This window comes from Peromyscus leucopus, chromosome 3, assembly GCF_004664715.2.
Source record: "Peromyscus leucopus breed LL Stock chromosome 3, UCI_PerLeu_2.1, whole genome shotgun sequence".
In the NCBI taxonomy this organism is placed as follows: domain Eukaryota; kingdom Metazoa; phylum Chordata; class Mammalia; order Rodentia; family Cricetidae; genus Peromyscus; species Peromyscus leucopus.
Genome location: NC_051065.1, coordinates 142493758 through 142502353, shown reverse-complemented (window position 1 = coordinate 142502353; position 8596 = coordinate 142493758). Strand labels below are relative to the sequence as shown.

The 8596-nt window shown below is 39.9% G+C and overlaps 1 long non-coding RNA gene across 1 annotated transcript; it reads right to left on the bottom strand.

Annotated features, from left to right (window-relative positions):
• Window positions 1-692: 692 nt before the first annotated feature.
• LOC119087558 lies at window positions 693-4838 on the bottom strand. Its single transcript, XR_005091021.1, has 4 exons — window positions 3380-4838; window positions 2935-3283; window positions 1682-1851; window positions 693-1029 (listed from the first exon to the last, which is right to left on the bottom strand). It is a non-coding gene; the product is annotated as an uncharacterized LOC119087558 (long non-coding RNA).
• Between the last annotated feature and the right edge of the window lie 3758 nt (window positions 4839-8596).

Sequence of the window (8596 nt, the reverse complement as noted above, 5' to 3'; positions counted from 1 at the left end):
CCTCCAAAAGGCCACACCTCCAAATCCTTCCTAAATAGTCCACCAACTGAGAACCACATTCAAATATATGATGAGTCTAAGGGTACTTTCTCATTCAAACCACCTCATATAGAACAGGGACAAAAGAAAATAATATAGAACAGAGACAAAAGAAAATAAGGTGAAAATCAAAGCATAGCACTATAAAAATAATGAAATATGAAAGGAATCAGTAAGAGAAGAACAAGGGAGCGGAAATCATAAACATTTAGAAATAACAAATTAGTCACCTTTCTGTACTCCATTTATGACAAGAAAGTCAAAAAGAAATTAAGAGAACAATTCCATCCATAATGTCATGAAACAGACTAAAATACTGAAGAATAAACCCAGTTATAGATGTGAAAGACTTATATAGCAAACACCATAAAACATGCTGGATGAAATTAAGCGCACACTAATAAAGGAAATCTTGGATTAATGAGATGGTTGGCTTTGATAAGTTGAGATGACTATACTAACAAAGTGATCTACAAATTCTAAGCAATCTCCATCCATCATAATCCTAAGAACTATCTCTTTTGAGGAAATATAAAAATGTTTCCTTAATAAACAGAATTTTAAGATTCAACACATTCAAAACACTCAAGGGATTCAATACATTCAAAACACTTTTGGAAGCTTACAAAGTTGGAGGACTCATGTTGATTTATTTGAAAAAGTATTTGTTATCCATATTAAGAAAATTCTACTAGCATAAAGACAAATAGATCAAGAGAAAGAAACATAGAACAGACAGGATGAATAAATGCCCGTGTATATGGTCAAATGATCTTGACAAGTATACCCACTTGGACAAAATAGTCTCTTCATTGCACAATATTTTTAATTCTTATTTATTTATGTGTATGTGCCTGGGTATTTATTATTTATGCATATGTGGGTGCAGGAGCCTGTGGAGGTCAGAAGAGGGCATTGGATCCCCTGGCCCTGGAGCTTCAGGCAGATATGAGTTTGCCATGTGGGTGCTGGGAACTGATCTCAAGTCCTCTGCAAGAGCAACAAAATGTTATTAATTGCTGAATCATCTCTTCATCCCTCAATGAGTAATATTAATAATATTAAGTAATTAAGTAACTAAATATTAATAATATTAAGTAATAATAATAAGTAGTATTAAGCTATATATCTACACACAAAGAATAAACTTTGACTCTTAATTTACACCATATGCAAAAATAGACTAAAAATGGATTAGATACCTAAACATAATCCTAAAATTATTAAATTTCTGCAAGAAAATATATAGGGAAATATTCAAGACATAGCACATAATAGAGACTTCTTGGGAGTAATATCAAACGCATCAGCAACAAAAGCAAAATAGACAAATGAGACTATGTGAACCTTAAAGGTGTTTTTAATGACAAATGTCATGGGTGACAAGGTGGTCCACAAAGCAGAGAAAAGGGCCTTGAGCATACAGGGAGAGCCCAAGGTGAAACACTGCAAAGGATTAATCCGTTAATTATGTTAGAGCCCTCACAACGTAATGGTGTCTGGACACGTCCACACTGACATGTGCTTTACTAACATCTTAGGCATTTGTATCTTAATCTTAGCAACCTGGCAATCAAGGTTAAGTATCAGAACAGCATAAAGTTTCCCAAGGAGCAGGTGAAAGGTTGCAAACATCACTAACCATCATGAGGATTAAGACGAAAACACAGTGAGGAAAGACTCCTGGTTTCTAGTTCTGCATGAAGGAGCTCGGACGTTTCCCGTTCATCCTCACACAAACACCAAGGTGAACCAGCTCTTCTAGGCTGTGCAAAAGAGGTGAGGACCCAGGGCAAAGATGTGCCCCCAGCCCTGGAGAGACAGAAGAGGGAGGGCAGAAACCATGGCTCATGAGAGCAGAGATTCAGGCTGTCTTTCCTCCGAGGGAGCCAGAACCAGCAAATCTCAGCTGCCATCGACGGAGTGCGTGGACTTAGTGTGGTTAACTTTGTAGTTACTAGCAACAGGGGCAGCCAGTGGGAAGGCAACTACAGTTTGTGATACTGGCCTCCAGGAACTTGTCCTAGTTTTCATAGTAACCACAACACAAAATTAACCTTAAGAACATCATAGGGAAGAGAAACTACTATATTAAAAAAAAAAAAAAAAAAAGATGACAGAGCCCTCTGCTCTTCCCAGCAGACTCTGCTCTCAGAAAAAGGAGGAGCCCAGAACCCAAGTGGCTGGGGGTTTAGCCTAACGGACCAGGGACAAGAGATACCCAACTCCACCAGCTCCACTTTTCTCACAGAGAAGGTAAATGTCAATTGCAGCCCACTCTAGCTTTCTAGGTGAAAAAGGGAAGCGGCCGACCTCAGCGGCTCGGCCTGACCAGTCCTCCCTCCTGAGACGGGAGGAAATAGTGAAGAAACACTGGAGTTCACAGACGGAGGCAGAAGGTCAACAACACCCTTAGCACATTTGCCTCTCTGGGCACCTCACCAGCACACTAAAGGTCTAATTCTGCACTTCCTTTACCTGGTTACCCTAGAAAAAGCCCCAGGCACTGAACAAGCAAAACATGTGACTTGAGAATTAAAATCACACCGAGGTATCACCGGCTATCTATCCATTGGATGACTACTCTTAAGCAAGCAATTTCCCCACTAAGAAAATGAAAGGATGTTGAATGTGGGTGAGAATGTGGAGTTGGAAGCGTTATACATCATTGTTGGAGAAGCAAAACGGTGCCACCCCTGTGGAAAACAGTGTGGTGAGTCCTCTAATACGGAAAACAGGATCTCTGTTACAATTTTATTTAGTGTCTCTCAAAATTCACGCTTGCAATTGAGCCCGTGATGGAAATTCTGTTAAGGATGAAACCTTTCGGGAAGGGATTAAGCCACAAGTACTGTACCCTCATGAATGGATTAGGATTTTATAAATGGAACAAACCTTGTTCACAGTCTTTTTGCTTTTCTCCTTACTGCCGTGTGGGGACGCAGCATTCATCCTTCTGCCTCTTCATCCCTTTCACCATGTAAGGATGAAGTATGAAGATCCTCACTAGACACTAATGCCTGTGTCTTGACCTTGGACTTGACAGCTTCCAGAACTGTGAGAAACAATTTGTGTGCTTGTATCTGTGGTCCCACAAAGAGACTAAAGACAAACAGAAGAGCTATTTGCACACCATTGTTCAAGGATGCAGTGCTCACCAGAGCCAGAATGTGGACAAGCCCATATTGTTCATCAGCTGATGAATGGACAAAATACCGCATCTGCATAAGGAAATTTACTTGGCCTGAAAGGAGAAGAAATTTGGACATATGTGAGATATATTATGAGAGATCCACGGAGTCTGCTTAAAGGGTAAAATTTATTAGGAAGAAAGACTCACTACAGTATGGGAGATTTATTGTAGGGTCCTGCAAGGCCGAGGTATAGTTCTGCCACACACTGTTTGTTCTTCCTCCTGAGTCAGTCCCCACATCCAAGCCCAAGAGAACTCTGCCTGGGCTACAAGGTGAGACCCTGTCTCAGAACACCAAAAATAAGTTAAAAAAAATACATTTAACCCTTCCTTCTTCTGTGTTCCTTCAGGTTCTGTACATAAAAGATTTATAATAATTTGTGGTATGGTAGAATCATTTTATGACTTAAATGAAAGCCTTTCCTGGGCTTTTTGTTTGCACTGGCGAGCAGATATGGATCACTCTCTGTATTAGTTGAGGCTTGCTTTAAAAAGCATTAGAGACTAGACAGCTTAAACAAGAGAAATGTGCATTCTTAGAGTTCTGAAAGCTGAAGTCTACAGAGTGCTGGCAGAGTTTCCACCTGAGGCCTCTCTCCTGGGTTTGCAAGGCTGCCTCTCATTTCTCCATGCGGTCTCCTCCAGTGTGTCTGTGCTCTAATCCCTTACTTTCAGCCTGGGGTAACCCTAAAAGCTTCAATTTACTGAACCAGACAAACTACTTGAAGACTCTGTGAGGCTGCACCAGGATGGAGATCCTGAGTTGTTGAAGTTTAGTCTGTAGTTGACTTGAAATCTGTTGGGACAGATGGACTAGGGACAGAGGTGGAGTTAAGGGATTTAGAAAAAAAAATTATCTTGTATGTACAGTTGGAACTGTTAGGTTCGTGGTCCTGGTTGTTGGGAAGAGGAGTCCCAAGACCTGGGAAAGGGGCAGAGCTCCCAGGGAAAGGGGGAGAGGTCCCACCCTTAGGAACAGGCAATAGGCAGGAAAACTTATCTGGAGTTTGAGAGTTCTTGAGAGGAGCCAGGAAAATTTAGATTTGCTATACTAAGTTAATTGGGGAACAGCTCTCATCTGAAAGCAGGTTGTGTTTGGGAGAATACAATCTGAGAGGCTTTTGTTACACCAGAATCATCTTTCCTAGGGTACTTAGGTGGGTTTTGAGATTGGAATGTTTTAGGAACATGGATGACTGAGGAGGCTCTTGGCAAATGGTGAGAAGGACGGTCTGTAATGGGATTTTGGAGTTGTGAAAAGGCTGAGAGAACTTGGCTTTGGTTCCCAAAGGGGGACTTAGATCAAGGGGACAAGTGTCTGAGAGGGATAGGGGAGGAGGTCTTTGAGAGTTTGGGACAGGAGTGTAGAGGATCTGGGGAACACCAGGGGAAAGGGATAAGTGTGGAAGGATTGATGGAGGACAGGTAAGGAATGTGAGTGACAAATATTCGATAAGAGAAGTTTGGAGGGATGGAATACGAGAGGGTGGAAGAGATTTAGGAGTTGAGGGAGATATTGGTGGGAATAGATTTCGAGAGAGGATTGTACCAGGCTTTTTCTTTTGGGCCTCCAATCAACTCCCAAACATGACACAGAGACTTATTAGTTTTGAATGCTCAGCCTAGCTTAGGCTAGCTTTTTTGTTTGTTTGTTTGTTTGTTTGTTTTGTTTTTTGTTTTTTGTTTTTCAAGACAGGGTTTCTCTGTGTAGTTTTGGAGCCTGTCCTGGAGTTCGCTCTGTAGATCAGGCTGGCTTCAAACTCACAGAGATATGCCTAGCTTTGCCTCCTGAGTGTAGGGATTAAAGGCATGTGCTACCGGTGGCTAGTCTTTTAATTTAAATTAATCTGTTTCTCTTTATCTACATTTTGCCTCAGGGCTTATTACCTTTCTTACTTCTGTGTTTCTTGCTTTCACTGCTTCTCTGTCTGTTAGCTTTCTGGCTTCTGGCTCTGGTGTCTCATTCTCTCTTCTTCTTCTTCTTCTTCTTCTTCTTCTTCTTCTTCTTCTTCTTCTTCTTCTTCTTCTTCTTCTTCTTCCAAGCCTGGAGTCCTCCTCCTTTTTATTCTCTCTGCCTGGCAGCCCCACCAATTCCTCTCCTGCCTAGCTATTAGTTATTCAGCTTTTTATTAGACCAATCAGGCAGGAAAGGTGCAACAAATGCAACAACAACACAGCTTTACATAATTGAACAAATGCAGCATAAACACACCTTTCCACAGTTAAAGTAATGTTCAGCAGCATAAACAAATGTAACACATCTTTGACTAGTTAAAATAATACTCCACAACAGGGGATCCCAGAGTTAATTTGTTAGATTTGGTGGTGAGCAGAGGGCCTGTAGCAAGAGCACACAGACGGGGAGGTCAGCTGTGGGTGGTGGTATCTAGAGTTTGGGAGAGGTGGCCTGCAGGGGCAAAGGTCAGTCTTAGGAAGTGTTTATGTATTTTGGAAGTGTAAGGGTGAAAAGATGTATATAGGTCTGTAACAGGGAGATCTGGAGCTAAAAGGAAAGTGTTTTCTGAGTTTAAAGAACTGTTTATTAATGGGAGGGAGAGGTTCATGGGGGTGGGGCAGAAGCAGCTTGGGATAGAGGATGTACTAGGATTGAATATTTAGGGTACCATGAGCAGAGGAAATTGGCTATGAAGGCAGAGATGGGCAAGGTGGTCTAAAGTGAGGTGTTTATGGGTTGGGATAAGGGGCAAAATTTATGTCAATTCTGGAGAGGAAATTCTTTTCTAGTAAGGGTGTAGGGCATGAGGGAATGAGGAGAAAAAACTGTGAAAAGTTAAGGGAGAAGTCTGGAGGAGTCTGGAAGACTAGTTATGTATTCTGACTATGGGTTATGGAGAGGGGTTAACACAGAAAGAGGGAAAGAAATCAAAACAACTTTTCATTTACTTTACATTACTTGATTAGGCCCATAAATGGCTTATTCAAACTTTTATGACTTACTTAAACTTTCATATCTTCAGACATTAACATATACTGTCATAACTTGGACCTGCATACTTTGTATCATTAATTTTCCTTGACCTACATAACTTACTTGTCCATTTGTCATAACCTTTAGAAACTTTAAATCTTAGTGTGAAGCCTGTCAGCAAAATAAACTGCACATATGAAATGGACTGACCAGGCATCTGGGTGTCACACTTTAGCCTCAAACACAAAGTGCCAGTAGAAGCATTGTTAAAACTACAGCTAGTCATCAGAGACCTGTGAAGGATAATTTAAGTAGGAAGTATAATTTAAGTGGTTTTTGTATCAATAATAATGACAGAGACTTGCTTAGACAGTCATTCGAGGCTTATGTTATAGATGCAGTAGTCAATCATCAATTGTCAGAAAAGGGCAGTGTTTATTTAATCATCAATTGTCAGAAAAGGGCAGTGTTTATTCTTCAGTTGTCTCACAGAGCAGCAGGCCTTCAGTTGGTCAGACTCAGGTCTGAATTTGTCCTGGAGAGGAAGAACTTGGGAAAATTAACTTTATTTTGACAAGGCAGGGTACAACAGTCAATCCAAAAGTGTCCACAGTATTTGCAGGATCTTGGTAGCAGATGAGGCATGGGGCAGTTTTCCCAGTGATTAGCATTACCACGGTCCAGGTGGAATCATTGGTTTAGTGTTTTATCTGTCTTTCTTGGAGACCTTAAAGTTTTCTTGTTGGTGGCAGGTGGTGGTGGTGGTGTCTCTGTTTATTGTGGGAAGCTTTTACTGAACATTTTAAATGCCTTATTCATCAAGTCTCTGAGGAGTTTGAGAACCATTATCTATTAAGAGTACCTGGACTAGATAAACTTTGTTTCAAGTTACTTGTTTCAAAGGCTCAACTTTGAAAACATATACATATACGTATATATGCTAAATGAAGCTTATTTCTATAATTAATCATGACTATAAGTATTTTATGAATATATTAAAGAATATGATTATTTGTGAGGTAACTGATAATTAACCTGTATGTTTTAATTATCTTTAACAGTTTATAGTAAGTTAAAATAGCTTTTATAAGATTAGGACTTGGAGCTTTAGCCCTGTTAAGTTTGAGTTGAAGATTTAATTAGAGATCTTCTAGTATGAAAATAAACCATAGACCATAAATGTAATAAACTTTTGTCGTTACAGATTGTTATAGTGAAGGAAGTGTCAGGTCAGGAAAGGGTTAAGGTGAGAAAGTGGCAGTGACTGAGGGAGGTGTTATCAGGTTAGAGCAACCTATGACGTTTTCTTGTGGTTTTGGGGGAAAAGAGAACATAATTCAGTTCATAGCATGTCCTACTCAACTTAAAACATTTAAGTCTGTTGCATTTGCCTGCAAATGATTTTTTGTGTGTATGTGACTGGGTCATAAATGAATGTATAGGTATTTATATATACAGGTCAGAACTCAAAAAATTATGACTTCTAGACACCAAGTGAAACTACTGGCTAGCATAAGACTTTAAATGCAAATTCATTCAAATAGTAAGTGCTCTTCTCTAACTTACTCTGTAATAAAATAACACCAACACTCAGAAAAATTTCAAAATCGTGATAAAACAAAACATTAGCTAAAAATGTTGCTATTCCAGTTACAGAACTTGTAACTGGAAACAAAAGTAGGTCAGTTGTTTTTTTCACAGGAAATACCAACCACAAAGGTCTCCTCAGAAACAGACTTTAGTAATCATGGGCTGCAGGCATGTCAACCCATGTATTAATGAGCCAATAACACTTGCCTGAAGTCAGTGGGGGATAGAAAGAGTTAAAATTCTTTTTCCACCAGGTGTAGTGGCTCATGCCTTTAATCCCAGCACTCTGAAGCAAAAGCAGGCAGAAATACATAGTGAGTTTCATGCGGGGTCGTTGTAATGAGACATTTTCTTAAACACAAGCAAACAAATGAAAACCCCAAGCCACACACAAAACCAAAAGCTGTCTTTCCCTACCTAATAATAGTGTTTATTATATTTTTTAGAGTAATATGGTTGACATAATTTTGTGTTATCAAAAACAAAGGCTGTTGATGGGAATAAGAAGCTGCTGGAAGTTAAAATGCTCGGTTCCCCTTTTAGGAAGCAACATGGTTCCTTTATTAGGAGGGAACCAGTTCAATCAGTCCGTTGTTAATGAACATTCATTCATGTTACCCCCCATCTTACTTGTTGAGAGAGCCCTGTGTAAAAAGCGGAAGTATGAGGTTCAAGTGCACGGCATAAGCTTGGCAGCAGCAAATATAAAGCAAAAGGCCGCATCTCCATAATTCAAAGTCTAAGTTGGAGTAGATGCTTGTCTGGTGTTACCTAGATAGTTGTGGTGTTAGGGATGGTGGCAAGGGTTAGAGAATCTACACAAAACACAGAAAGTCCCAAGGTAG